Source organism: Dipodomys merriami, unplaced genomic scaffold (assembly GCF_024711535.1).
Source record: "Dipodomys merriami isolate MVZ:Mamm:240054 unplaced genomic scaffold, mDipMer1.0.p SCAF_32, whole genome shotgun sequence".
Classification (NCBI taxonomy): domain Eukaryota; kingdom Metazoa; phylum Chordata; class Mammalia; order Rodentia; family Heteromyidae; genus Dipodomys; species Dipodomys merriami.
Genome location: NW_027204715.1, coordinates 17,821,467 through 17,837,374, shown reverse-complemented (window position 1 = coordinate 17,837,374; position 15,908 = coordinate 17,821,467). Strand labels below are relative to the sequence as shown.

The following is a 15,908-nucleotide window of genomic DNA, read 5'->3' as shown; positions in this document are numbered from 1 at the left end:
TGATTCTGGTGCAGGGAGATCTAAGTTCAGTTTTCTACACATGCCTAACCAATTCTGCCAGCACTATTTGTTGTAGATACTGTCTTTCTTCCATCCTTTATTTTTGGCTCCCATATAAAAGATTATGTGGCTACAGGTTTGTGGGTTGATTTCTAGGTCTTCAATTCTATCCCATTCGTCCTTCCTCAGGCATATTCTTGTGCCAGTAACAAGCTGCATTATTATTATTGTTACTTTTATATTTTACAGCTTCGTAATAGAGTTTGAATCTTGATATTGGTTTTCTACCAACACTGTTCTTCCTGCTAAGGATTGCTTCTGTTATTCAGGGTCTTCCATTATTCCATACGATTTTTTGGATTGCTTCTTTTATATCATTGAATGATTATATTGGGATTTTCATGAGTATTGCTTTGAATTTGTAGATAACTTTGGACAATGTTGCCATTTCCATGATATTAATCATTCCAATCCAGGGGCCTGGGAGGTTTTTCTACTTCCTTAAATCCTTTTTCAGGTTTTTGAAGTTTTCATCATAGAGGTCCTTCACACCTTTGGCTAAGTCAATTCCTAGGTTTTTTTTTAGGGTATTACAAGAAGGGTTGCTTCTTGATTTCAGACTCATTCTTCTAATTGTTGGCATACAAAAAAGCTAGATTTTTGCTGTTTAATTTTATACCTGATACTTTGTCAGTTTCAGATCAGATTAAGTAACTTGGGAGAGGAATCTATGGGGTTCCTTAAATATGGGATCATGTCATCTGTGAAGAGGAAGGGTTTTACATCTTTTTCCCAATTTGGATCCCTTTTACATTCATCTCTTGCTTTAATGCTCTAGTCAGGAATTCCAGTACTATATTGAAGAGGAGTGGAGAGAGAAGACACCCTGTGTCATTCCTGAAATTAGAAGAAATAGTTTTAACTTTTACCTTAAGTATAATGTTGGCTGTAGGTTTCTCATATGAAATCTTTATTATAAAATTTGTACTGAGTGAAATAAGCCAGACCCAAAGAAACAGAGGTTTCAAAGCTTCCCTCATATAATTAGAATGTGCCTATAAATTGACAAGTAAACCCAATGGAGTAAAAGCAAAATAATTACACCTGGACATGATTAATTCACACAGTAAGACCAAAGGAGGATATTCCTAGGAGAGGGTCACAAGGACTCAATAGCTATGTGTGTATGATCATATAAAATGATGCTTAACGAAATGAACTCCAAGAAATGGAAGTGAATGGTTTGCACTGTTTCAGTTCTTTTCTTCTTTTTGTTTCTTCTTTCCTTTTTACTCCCTCAGTTCTTCAGCTCAAGGCTAGCACTCTACCACTTGAGCCACAGTACCACGTCTGGATTTTTCTGCTTATGTGGTGTTGAGAAATCAAACCCAGGGCCTCATGTATGCAAGGCAAGCACTCTACCATTGAGCCACTTCCCAGCCCCCGCCCCTTTCTTTATATGTTTATCTAATTTGTTGAGGGAAAGGGGAAGCAAAAAAATGGTGAGACAAAGAGTGAATCTATTCAACAGTGAAACCTAGTAGACACTATGTTGGAAATGAACTATACGAGTTTGGTGAGAGGAGAGTCAGAAGGGGAAAAATTGGGAGAGAATGAGGAACGTGGTGACACTGTTCAAAAGGAAATGTACTCATTACCTGACTAACATAACTGTAACCCCTCTGAGCATCACCTTTACAATGAAATTTTAGAAAAAGAACAAAACAGTCAAAAGAACATAGAAAGAATAAAAAGAATAGAAGAATTTGAAAAGAAAGAAAATATCCAAACTTGTATAGAGTAGAATTATCTTATTCCGGCATTGTGTCTAGCTTTCAACTTTCAAAATGGAGATTACTTTTCACAAATTTGTCATCACTTCTCTGAAAGAGGGATCTTCAGGCTTCCAGAGATATGTTAAAGGTTATATGCAGCCACAATCTTTGAATATTTTGGAGGGAGTAATTTAATGTATGATGGTCTTTATTTACAATTTTATTGGCAAAAAAGAAGAGGAAAAACTCTAAAGACAGTTGAACACAGGACCTTATAGCTGATCCAATCTGAGCAAAGAAGTTCTATTTCAATTCTCCATGTAATTGTCCACAGATATACAATACTGAATCTGCATATGCAGTTTCCTTTATCAAGTACAGGGCTCACATTTTAGGAAGTCTTTAAGACACATAAATCAGAGGAAAAAAATCATTCATTAAAAACTGCATAAAATGTTGGGTACTTTAAATATAATTTCATGTTGCTCCTAGTAATTACATATATGCAATGAAAATCAAAATCTAGGCAAGCAATTACATTTCCTAGGAACAGTTACAACAATCAATCATTTTCTGAAATGACCATTATATTTTTAATTTATCATGAACTACTCTGAACTTACTATGAGATGTAGCCAAAGTCAGAAGAAAAGATGGAGGGAGAATATTCCTTTTTTGGAGGACAGAAAGCCTTCCAGAACCAGCATGGGAAATAAACATCCTGTTGTTTCTAAATGGGAAAAAAAATAATGCAGTCAATTTCAAATCCTGTGGAGCTGACTCAACTTTTCATCAACTTGTTTGGTGTCATTCTTCTAAATCAAATGTGTTTAATTCTTCTTCTAATGCATCCAAATCTTCCGCAGTAAAAAGATTTTCATCAACAGGAACAACACCAATGGCTCCGTTTTCCTGTCCTTTCCCTTCATTGTCCTTTTCCAAATCACTTCTTTCACCATTTTCTGCCCTATCTCCAGATGCTTCGCTTAATTTGCTGTCATCTTTATCTAAAGCATATGGTATTGAATCTTTCAGACTGGCTACCGCAATACCAGTCTCCTCCACAGCTCTAGGAGCATACAGCCTTAAATCTATGTCATTTACACTCATGAAATCATCAACCTCATCACCTCCTGTTCCCTGAAGGTAAAGGGTGTCTTCTGCTTTTTCATCATCATCATTAACAAGTTCAGGATGAAATTCCAACACTTCAAGACCACTGATCACTAGTGCCTTCCTTACTTTGAAGTCTGTTTTTCTTCTTTCTTGTTCAAGTTTATCAATCTTTTCCTCTCTTTTCTGCTCATAACTTCTACAAGCTTAAAATTTCATTTGCTTTATTGATATGTCAAATTTACATTGTTCTTTTGGACCTTCATAAAATTTCCTTAATATAGCATATTCTTAACACTCATAGTTTATACTTACCCTCTAAAATACCTCTGTATTTCCATGGAATCTTTTGTTCTCAGAATTCTTGCTTATGATGGTCAATGAATATAATGTCATCAATACGGGTACCAACATGGTATCTCACAGAATTATAAAATGAAGAGGAGAATATGATAGAGAGAAAGCAAAGTATAATATTCTCCTCATATAAATAACAACTTGTTTCTGATTGTAGCTGTCAGATACAAGAAGACAACACACACTAAATTGATACAAACAGGTGTAATGGCAGAGGTAGAGCTGAGATGCTCTGGAGTGAACTCACATCCTGCCTCAGCTATTGAATCCTCCATTTAAATAAAATTTGGAAGTTCATAGTCATCATTCATGATTGATAGAATCTCAACATATGATTCTGAAGAAGGCACTGTTCTTTTTTATTCCTTCCAAGACAGAATACTGCTTGTGACTTGCTTATTTGGGAAGTTTTAAGAGCTATTACTAGATATTTCCTAAAATAATGGCATATATCCCATGGTCAAAGAACTGGGGAAATGGTTGCATGGTTATGATGGGTAAGAAGTTCATCTATCCCATATCTCCTTAAAGAAGATAGAGAATTAACCTTATAGTATGTCTTTGTAATGATTTGACTGGTTTCTTACCAATATTGGGAAAATTTAGTTTTGTCATGTCTTTTATAAGCTTCTATCTATTTGGATGCCTATCAAGGATATTGATGGAAATTCTTTGCTATTGTGTCTGTAAGCTTCAATAGCATACCGTACTCCGGACAGATTTGGGAATCTGCTTCCCCTTCAGTATAGTCCTCCTCTCAAAATGCTCAGATCCTTTCAAGAATGAATAAATAAACATTTATAAGTTCCCAAGAAAAACAAGCCACTTTCTAAAGCTTTTTTTCTAGATTAACCTTTTGAATAATTTCCCCTGAAGAGAGAATCTATTCTCCTGAGGATAGGATGAAAGGGAATTAAGCTAACATGGAGAATTCAAACAATCTGGGGATTTCCCAGTTACTCATTTGAGACCTGCAGATCACATTCTTTATCAGATTACCTGCTGGAATATAACTTGCTAATCAAGGCTAGCCATTCACTCTCTTTAGCAACTCTGTCACCTTTAAAACTAAGTCTCATCTGTATGCAGCACATTCTGCCAAGTATCTACATGAGATGGGTATTTCAAAATGCTATGATAAATTTCCAGCTTTCACAATAAGTATGAGGTTTATATTTTCTTGTCTTGAGTCTAATTTTTTTCTTTTAGGCTTTAATACTATTAAATATACATGTACCCTGGTTTTTCACTGCCCCAGTAGTGATAAAGCACATGTTCAGATGCATGTCCTGAGCTTCTCCCCAGCCAACATGTGGTGAGGTGCTTGTTATTGAACTTTGCAACTGAGAAGCACAGGGAAGAGGTTCTCAGCTTTTGCCAAAGAGTGTTAACATTGATAGTTAAATTTTTTTGGGGGGGTCCGGTCATGGGGCCTGAACTCTGGGCCTGGGCACTCTCCCTCAGCTTTTCAGCTCAAGGCTAGCACTCTACCACTTGAGCCACAGCACCACTTCCTGTTTTTTTTTTTTTTCTTTTTGCTTATGTGGTGCTGAGGAATCAAAGCCCAGGGCCTCAGGAATGCAAGGCAAGAGCTCTACCACTGAGCCACCTTCCCAGCCCACTGATAGTTAAATTTCTAAGCATTATTGTTTTTTCCAAAAATGAAAAATCTTAGAAACAAAATGCTCTATGTCACTGGCATTTCCCAATAATGATTTAAGGAAAATCATTGATCCTAGTCTTTGATTCACAGTGCCTACAATACAGGTCAGAAGAAAAATAAAATAAAACCAGTAATTTTAGTGGCTGTGCATGTCAGCCATTTTTAGATATTGACCATAAAAGAGAAGAATTCACGTGTGTGTGTGTGTGTGTGTGTGTGTATGTGTGTGTGTGTGTGTGTGTGTGTGTGTGTGTGTGTGTGTGATGGGGCTTGAACTCTGGGCCTGGGCACTGTACCTGTGCTCTTCAGCTCAAAGCTAGTGGTCTGTCATTTGAACCACAGTACCACTTCCAGTTTTCTAGTGGTTTATTGGAGATGAGTCTCACAGAGTTTCCTGCTCTGGCTGGCTTTGAACCGTGATCCACAGATCTCAGCCTCCTGAGTAGCTAGGATTACAGGTATGAGGCACTGGCATCAGGGAGAATTTATTATTTTCTAAACAAAGCACAGTTCTAAGTCTGGTTACATGTGTCTATGTGAAGCTTGAAACCCTCATACTCTTCCTTAACTTATTCACTCAATTTTAGAGCTCTTCCACTTGAACCATAGCTCCTTTTCTGGCTTTTGGTTAGTTACAGAGAGGAATCTCAGAATTTGTCTTTGTAGGCTGGCTTCGACCACAGTATGCAAATCTCAGCCTTCTAAATAGCAAGTATTATAGGTGTGAGCCTCCTGTGCTTGACACTGTCTCATTTTTAAAGCAGTTAGATTTAGCCTGAAGAGTTTAAGTGCACATTCCTTCCTTCAAGTACCCAACATACTTTGACAATCACTGGTTTTAAGGAGAGATCAAAGGTCCACCAGAGATCTTCAGTGTCACTTTAGAATGTACAGCACACATTTTCAATCCATAATGTGAGTCCCGCACAATTTTCCATACTGCCCATGCTTGATATTCATTTTCTCACTGAGATCAAACAACATTATTTTAGAGAGGGACGGAGTCCAAGGAAACATAGACTATGGTAAAAAATTTATCTCAATATTATCTTGCCTTTTCTAGCTTTATTTCATATCCCTCAGCACATGGAAGAAAAATCTAGACCTCAAACTTCACAGCAATAAAATGCTTTCTAACTCTATATATTTGAATATTCACTCTATTTCATACAAATTGGGATCAAATAATACACAACTACTATGATTTTTACTTACTATTGTGCTAGTATACCTCCATGTTACAGCATCTGTCAATATTTCTATATTATCACAGTCAAGTATTATTTCACTGTAATTTGATTTGTAATTTGTAATTGTTTATGGGGACACTTGTATTGTGCCATATTCTTTCTGGCTACTGAAAACAATTACAAAAAAACTTTTACATACATTTTCTGTGGATATATATATATATATATATATATATATATATACATATATATATATATAACTGCTTTTATTTGGCAATAAGTTTTAAATTCTTTTGGCAATCTATGGGTGTAATTTCTCAGTTTTATTGTGACTTTTAGGTCTGAGGTTGATTTGAGATGTCAGATATGATAGTGAAAGTTCTGTTTATTCTTATGAAGTACTGAGTATGTTGTGAAATGAATTATGAGGGTAGATATAAGTTGTGTGAATAAAAATTGTAGTTACAAAATTCTTCACATTGAATGGGTGAATTGCATTTGATAAAAAATACAGTTATTAGGCTGGGAAGGTGGCTCAGTGGTAGAGCGCATGCCCAGAGTTCAGGCCCCATGACCAGACCCCCCCAAAAAATACAGTAATTAAGAACTTTAAAATAATCATCAAAAATAATTTAATAAAGAATTTCACAGACCATAGTCTGTCCTCAGTGATTTTGTACTGGGCATAGGCAGGGCAAAATGGAGCCTGAAAGAAAGGAAGAACTAAGTGAACAGTTGGATTCAACAAAGCTATACAAAGGTCAACTTGAATAACTTTCAACTCTCAAAATTTGAACATAGGGATAAATAATATCAATAGTGCATTAAAACTCATTCAATGAAAAAGAATGCTATTAATAAATTCTGGCATGTAATGAATATTTGATAAAGAATGATATTTTTTGGAAAATTTCAGAAGATATCATTGCAAAACATTTATTACTGTTGAAGTGTGAGAGATAATTTGACAGCTTAAAAGCCAGTCAAATACCATTTCACTTTTAACAATCAGATGATTAGCTCATAATAAGATACAGTAAGAATCATATTCTTGTAGGATGTCTGTTAAAGATGAATAAACATAGTATATATAAGGAGGAAATAGAAGACATAGGCACAACTAAAGACAAATGCCTTCAAAATAAATATTCTGAATCATTCATTGTGTGTGTGTGTGTGTGTGTGTGTGTGTGTGTGTGTGTGTGTTTAAGATCAAAAGACAGGTTTCAATTACACCTTGAATTCACTTATATAGAAATAACTAGATTGACCTTGGACAATTAACCAGTGATTACTGAAGTTACCTTGACACCTAAAAATGACCATGAATGTTAGTGCCCATTAAAACACTAGAGTTAGAACCTTATAGAAAATTATGATTGGCTGAAGTGAGTCATTAGATTCAATGCCTGTATCAATTTAACAAATCACCATTGATCCCTGCCTTTATTGCAGTCTGACCTCTACAATTCCATTGTACCCTATTAAATTTGAAAAGAATAATTGGAAAAGACTCTCATAAAATCTATAAAGATATACACAATACAAGAACACTATAAACTCTCTCTCATACACACTCATACGCAAACACACAAACCTCTGTCTATTTATCTTAAATTTGAAAATAGAATAAACCGGTGAATAATTTCTAATTGATGATTTCTTCCATTCTAAAGATGTAGTTTCAGTCGGTAATAAATTGGATAATAAAAATCTATATGTGACAGGTTGATTGCCACTAACACAATAACATCCTACACCCAATTATTCCGTTCAACTAATACCAGATGTCACTATGAGTGAACTCTATTGCTCAAGTCAGGTATATGGAATTCCTAATCTCAGGTCCCCATATAGAAATGGAGTAACTTCAAATTTGATGAATTTAAAATTGAGTCTTAGTTGATTATAGTAGACTCCAAATTAATTAACTGGTATCTTAATTAAGACAGATACATCTAGTCTCACAGTGAAGAAGGCAAGATGGAAGGAAATGAGACAGATGGATGTATAGCAAGCAAAAGTGAAGGAACACAGAGATTGTCTGCAGCAGAAAAGACTAAAAGAGGAAAAAAATCCTTCAAAGAGACACTAATAGGAAGGAGACTCAGTTGATAACTTGAGTTCAAGTTGAAGCTACAAGAAGCTCATGAAAATAAGTTTCTATTATTTGACTCATACAGTTGGTGACATATTTCTGGTGATAGCCCTAATGCAGATATAAATAAATACCATATGCAATACATTTACAAGTGACATTTAAATAGGTCAAAGGTTTTTGATACATTATTATATATTTTAGCACTTACCACATCTTTATGAATTGTGATTTATGGCTTTGCTTTTGAAGCCAGATATCAAACATGAGCTTTCACTAACTATTGAAAGCATTGGCTAAATAAACAGCTTTTATTCCTCATGAGAGACAATTAGAAACTGACCATTGACAGCATTAGAAGGGGAGAACACATGGTATCTGTAAAAGAATACTACAGGAAAAAAATCTCATTTGAATCTCAGTTTTCATGAGAATGCCACAAATAGCAAAAGAGTTTTGTAATGTTTTGAGCCAAAAAGGATCACAATTACAAAGCACAAAATGAACTGTACCAGAAAAAAGGGGAAATTTTTAATCCAGAGAAAACAATCTCCAAAATTATTTACATTACTTGTAAATGACATCTCAAACCCTGAATGATCTCTGAAAATGAGACCAAACATACCAAGTTTCCTAAGGAGGCTCTGGGAAAACTGAAATAGGCACATTAAGGGCTATATTTTTGTAACAGAAAAGTGGATAGTCGGAAACTAAGGACAAGCTAACAAACCTGTCTCTACTTTTGCCAGAGTACCCTGGGAGTTGTTCCAGTGAAATCTGAGTCAATTAGTAAAGAGAAAAAAATGAAGATGGTGTGAGTCCTGGACATTTTACACTAAGGGGTGTCTAGAAGCTGAGCTTGGGCTCAGAACACTGCAGCTTTCCTCCACTTTCCACTCACTTGAAGTCCACAAACCTGTGACCCATACTGTGCTACCTGTGCTTGCTCTTTGGATCTTTCTCTCTCTCGTTCTTTCTCTTCTCTTCTCTTCTCTTCTCTTCTCTTCTCTTCTCTTCTCTTCTCTTCTCTTCTCTTCTCTTCTCTTCTCTTCTCTTCTCTTCTCTTGTTTTCAAAAGGAAGTTACTGGACAAAATTTAGAAGGAAAGGAACATTATTGCAATTCTCCACTTAACAAATGACAGTAGCAGTACAAAAGGGGCAAAGAAAGGATGTCTTCTGTCATAGATCCTCAGTCCAGGTAAACTTGATGTGTATAATGTGTGTATGTTTTGTATAGCTGGGTAGAACTCCTTATTTCAGAAAATCATCAATGAAAGCAATACTGAGAGTATTTAGGATGTGGAAAAGAAGCCTCCCATTATTTTTTTTTCAACTCAACAGCAGCATATCAATCACAGAAAAAGCAAATGTTTGCCCTTAACTCTTGGAATTGATATCTTCAAATCTATGAATGACAAGCTATTCTACCCTGTCAGTTCTCAGCCATCCAGTCACTCTTGAAACCAACCGTTCACATTATATTTCTCCTTAGTTATGGAATGATTAATCTTTAATGTCGAGCTACAGCCTTATCCAAGAAAAATAATTTGTGATGAATCATTCTGACCACATATTTTGTCTGTGGTGAACATCAGATAATTTTATGTCCTTCAAATAGGTAGAAACAATATATTTAACTCTAAGCACCAAATATGTCACTATCACAATGGCAAAAATCTCTGACAAGCAGAAAACAGAACTCAGAGAAGTTATAGATGAACAGAAAATTATTTGGGACGTGTACTAAAAAATTAGTAAAATAAATATCCAAATAAGTAATAATCACGGAAAAACAAAGAAAAACTGAAGAAGTATAAAGTGAAAGCAGAATAACGAACAAATGTTCACCAAAATGTTTATTTCATGTCCAAACATAAAGGAGCTTGAAGTGTTACAACATAATAAAAAATGAAATATCAATGCAGATAATCAATTTCCATCTATGTTAAAAAAATATAATTTTCATGAGTAGTGAAGCTTTATGTGGAGAGACAGAGACAGCAGTGGGAATCAAGTTGGAGGTAGGGCAAGATGGAGAGAATAAGGAAATTTAATATAATCAAAAAAGTGATGACCAAGAAATTAAGCATACTACAGTGAATTGTTATTGTTTTAAGAATTAAAGAAAACAATTAAGATATTTACAAACCAGAGAAATTGAAGAATATAATGCTCAGATTTTTCTGTTGTTGAAGTAAAGACATTCCTACCTTTGCAAAATAAATCAGTGATAGAATTCTAAATATAATGCCTAACATGGAGACAGTTATCCAAATGACAGCCCATTCTAGTATGGTTGCTAAAATTCAAGCACAAAGAAAGAACACCAAGAGGAGGCAAGGAAGAAACGGTGCTTCCAATCAGTGTGACATATGAATTGAATTTGATTTTTTTCAGCAATATTCTATTAGAAACAATTTTATCAATACTTTAAATATGTGAAAGGGAAGAAAATGTGGTGCCCAAAATTTGGTCATCTGTGACATCTGTGACTTTGATTTTTTAAAATCTTCTAGTAAAGCAACAATTGACAGTATCAGTAAAAGTTCTGCTATTTATGAATAATCCAGTGACTCTCTTAGGGGTAGAAAACAGGTGGCTATAAAATAAGAAGCAGGTAGAAATGGAGGTGTAAACCATCTTAATTCAGTTAAGCCATAGTAACTATCGGTGCAAAGATGTTTCTTGTTCCTCTCCCTTCTCTTCCCCTCTCTGTAATGCTTCCTGTTGAAGAGAAACCTCTCCTTAGGTTTTCTAGTTGAGAGGTAACCCGCTGACATCTCTCTTTAAAATATAATAATAATTATTATTCATTGACATCTCTTGTGATACCTCTACCAGAGAAAGCGAACAAGACACATTTCTAGGTAAGCATTCTCTGATCCAACTCATGCCTTCCTGCCCATTGTCTCCCTGGTTTACTTTGTTTACCCCACAAAGTATTTTTCTTCCCCCATGGTATAACCCCTGTTTTCACTGTATTTGATTCCAGTGCCCTGCATCTTGTATATACACTATTCTAACTTGGGGAGGGGAAGGGAAAAGACAAAATGTTTCAATAGGGATACAGGTTGACCCACTGTAACAATGATATGTACAAGACACTATGTTTAAAATGAACTTTACAACTTGTGGGGGAGGGAAGGAGGAGTTGTGGAGGTCTGGGGGGAAGGGATGGTAGGAGAAAAACAAAGTAGGAGGTAATAATGCTTAATAGGAAATATATTCATTACCTTACTCATGTAACTGTAACCCCTCTGTACACTATTTTTACAATAAAAAACATATTATGAAAGATTTTTACAAGCTAAAGAACTCTAAGAAAGAGATTTGTGGTCCTCTGTTTTTTCCAGGACCAGTTTAGAGTTAATCTGTTTCTTTCTACCATTTTCTGTCTCCTTGGTATTCCATAGAGCAGTGAGCAGTGTAAACCTCAGATTTCAAAACAGCATTTGTGCAACATTACATCCTGTCAAACCCTACAGACATGGAGACCACTGCATGACAGATCTTTAAGCCTATCTGTTGAGAGCAGGTATACTGTCCAAACAGGTTTTAACAATTAAGATATTTACAAACCAGAGAAACTGAAGAATATAATGCTCATATTTTTCTGTTGTTGAAGTAAAGACATACCTACCTTGCAAAATAAATCAGTGATGGCCCCAGTTTTCCCTTCCACTTGTCCAACTTTAGATAAGATTCTACCTGACTAGAAGCATCTGAACTCCCTTTGCTTTGGGCATTCACTTTAGAATATTTGCAATTACAAATTCTTTTTTTTCTGTTTTTGGTTGGTCACTTTTGAGCTGTAAATCATTTAAAAACTTGCTGTCACTTTTAACAACCTAGCATATCTTTCTCAAGAACCTGGAAGTCATTCTTTTGAAATGTAATTATCAAAGCAGATAAGGACCTTAGCTCTCAGGTTTTCTGGAGAGTAGGATCCTAGCAACCTTGGGCATTGGGCTCTACAGTTGATAAGAAAAAAAATATCTCTACTAAGAGTTGACTTTTCCTTAAGTAAGGTCAATCCTTATCCTGCATGGGTTTTCACAACTTACTTATTAAAAGTTTCCCTGGTATTTCTTTCTAGACTGAATTATGTCTTCCCTTCTTTTATTCAAATAGCTCCTAATAAAGTTTCCCTTGTCTGTTTAACCTTATCCAATGCAATCTTTGCTTGGACAATTTGAACAGACAATATTATTTAGATATTTGATGATAATTAGTAGCCTGAGATCAAAACAAAAGCAAAGACAAAATCAAACAAGCAACAACAAAACAAAAAACTACCAAAGGTCAGCTCACTTTTTCTAAGTAAAATGGTTATGACATCTTGAAAGGTTGTTGATATAATTCTTTTTCATATATAAAAGAGACCATAAAAATAAAGACATTTAAATTAGAAGCTACTGGTCAGAAGAGTTAGGTTCCATGATTAATGGAGTTATTTCAAAATAAAATGTAGTAGTCATATTTCAGCATTAATCACATTTTTATACATTTTTGTTGTAAAAATACTGTACAGAGGAGCTGTTACCTTTTCTTTGATTTTTCCCTACCGTCCCTTCCCTCCCACCTCCACAACTACACTCACGCCCCCACAACCCTCCTCTCTGCTTAAATTACAAAGTTTGTTTTTCAACATAGTGCCTTGTGCATCTCATTGTTACAGTGGGTTAACCTGTAACCCTCCCCAAATTAGAAAAGTGTAAATACAAGATCCAGGGCACAGGCGCTGGTGGCTCACGCCTGTAATCCTAGCTACTGAAGGAGCTGAGATCTGAGGATCACGGTTCAAAGCCTGCCCGGGCAGAAAAGTTCGTGAGAATCTTATCTCCAATAAACCACCAGAAAACAGGAAGTGGTGCTGTGGCTGAAGCAGTAGAGCGCACGCCTAGAGCTGAAGAGGGTAGGGATACTGCCCAATCCCAGAGTTCAAGCCCCAGGACCAAAAAAAAAAAAAAAAAGAAAACAGAGGTTAGAGGTTATACTGTGGGGGAGAAACATACAAAGAAACAAAAAAAATTACAAGATATATTATAAATACTTTAGAAACAATAGCAAGAAAGAAGAAATAAAAACACATGTGTCCCTTTCCTGGGGTTCATTTTGCTCAACATCATCTTATCTGGTCATATGTACATTGATTGTGACCCAACTATGTTTACTGCAGCATTATTTATCATAGCTAAACATGAAACCAACCCAGAGGCCCCTCAGTAAATGAATGAATCAAGAAAATGTTATATATATATATATATATATATATATATATATATATATATATATATATATAAATGGAATTCTATGCCTCCATCAGAAAGAATAACATTTGTTAGGAAAAGGAAAGACTTGGAAAAATTATATTAAGTGAATTAATTAATTAATTAATTCATTCATTAATGAATGAATTAATTAAGCCAGGCCCAATAAAACATAGGTCCCATGGTTTCCCTTATTTGCAATAACTAGTATATGTCTGGGACAAGCAGAAAAGGTCAAAAGCTATATACATATGACCAGATAATCACATTGTTAAAAAAGACAGAAAAGTGAGAGAGAAGAGAAAGATCCTAAAATCTTTTACAGCAAGGATGAGAAAAATAAATTAGGGAATCTATAATTTCTAGAGTCAGATTATCCTCTAATTTCTTATGTACTTATAACATTGATAATCAGATGAAATAAAATAGAGTTATATGTAACTAAACAAGAATATATTTTTAATATCCAAACATTCAGAAATGATATGTATTACTTTACTAGCTGAGTAAAATCTTTTTTTTTTTTTTTTTTTTTTTTTTTTTTGTCGGTCATGGGGCTTGAACTCTGGGCCTGGGCGCTGTCCCTCAGCTCTTCAGCTCAAGGCGAGCACTCTACCACTTGAGCTACAGCGCCACTTCCGGTTTTCTGGTGGTTTATTGGAGATAGGAGTCTCACGGTCTCTCCTGCCCGGGCTGGCTTTGAACCGCGATCCTCAGGTCTCAGCCTCCTGAGTAGCTAGGATTACAGGCGTGAGCCACCAGCGCCCGGCTGAGTAAAATCTTTTTTAATTTGCATTTCAAGGCAGGAATATAATTTTATTTTTAAGCAACAAGTATTAAGGAGCAGAAAATTATTTTTAAGTTTTTGAAAGGGGAAAAAATAAAGTCAGAGCATTAGGTAGTGAAACTGTAATACAAATCTTTAGAAGTTCTTACTGAGCATAATGATTTAAAGTGGAAACATGTTGAGGGTACAATCTCTACATGTGATTTGTTTTTAGGTCATTAGAAACTCAAGATAAAACTGAGAATGAAACTAATTTCCAAAAAGAATGCAAGCAACTTTTACCATCAAGGAAATTCTTTTAACCTAATACTTTCTCCAGTGATAGTCTGATTACAAGTTTAAACACCATGAGATCAAGTGACTGGAAGTTATTTCACATTCCATCTCTCAATATGATGACAACTATGAAAATAAAGATTATGTTATGCTTAAAGAATTAAATGAAATTCCAAGCATTTAAAAAATATAAAATTAAAACACACAGAGAGTAAAATGTAGAGAAATGTCGGCAAGGAGTGAAGGACATTGGTGTATAAAATTAAAAAAATAGTTGAAGGCTCAAAATTTTATTTAAATATAATTAAAGCATAAGTGAAATGATGGAAGAGAAAAATCGAGCAAGCAATATATCTATCATATCAAAGGATTAATGAATTTGTATAATTTTGACAAATTTTGAAAATAACACATTGTATTAGTATTATGCATGGCTGGAGTTTTCTCAGTGGTAGGCTGGTTGTATACCTTGAACTCTAAAATCCTGCATTCAATTTAGCACATTGTGAAAACTCATAATAATATGAAATAAATTCCTGTGCAGAAAAAAAATCTGGAATTAAGGAAATAATATGAGATTCAAAATTTTCTTCACAAGCTACTCAGTACCATGTGGTTCATAATGCACACATATATCACTTTACAGAAAAGAAGTACTTAAAATATCTAGTTGTAATTGATTGTGTCTTATGACATAGAGTAGTTATTACTGAAGTAAGGCGGTCAGGTCTGGCTGGCACCATATTGGCCACATCGTTGCATGATAGGGTCTGACATTTTGTCTTCTTTTTGGGGGAAGGAACCCCAGCTCCCAGGAATCCTGGAGGTAGGAGCGGGCACTTGGCTGATATGTTACTGAATCTGTCAGTCAAATGCCTGGACTGGGGATTTCTGTGGATCTGCCACCGGCTCAGGCACTATTGAGACCTTAACCAGCCCAGCCACCAGAATACCATGTCACTTGTGTCTCCATGATCATCTCTTGTGTTCTGTCTCCTGGTTCATCTCCAGTCATCATGGCGTCCCAATTCAGCTCTCTATGGATTGTTGCTATTGTTGCCATTTTGTTCTTTCTTTCCTCTTTAGCATGTTTCCTAGCTGTGTTATTTGAATTTGGGGGCTGCAGGCCTTTGTAAAAACTGGCTGCCTACAGCCTGCTAACTGTATAATAAAGACTCCATTATTCTATATTTCAAAATGTGGTTTGTGGGATGATTTACCTTACAACATTACTTAACTAATATGAAAAGATTATAGAAGCTATTAACCACTCTGGAATGACACATATAAACATTTAAAACATTTTTAATGTGTGAAAACATGTTATTTTTTCCTGATTTATACTGCTTAGATTAAAGATATAACCCACACAAGTTCT

The 15,908-nt window shown here is 35.2% G+C and overlaps 1 pseudogene; it reads right to left on the bottom strand.

Annotated features, from left to right (window-relative positions):
* Positions 1 to 2,582: 2,582 nt before the first annotated feature.
* LOC138841507 (zinc finger CCCH domain-containing protein 15-like) lies at positions 2,583 to 15,548 on the bottom strand (annotated as a pseudogene).
* Between the last annotated feature and the right edge of the window lie 360 nt (positions 15,549 to 15,908).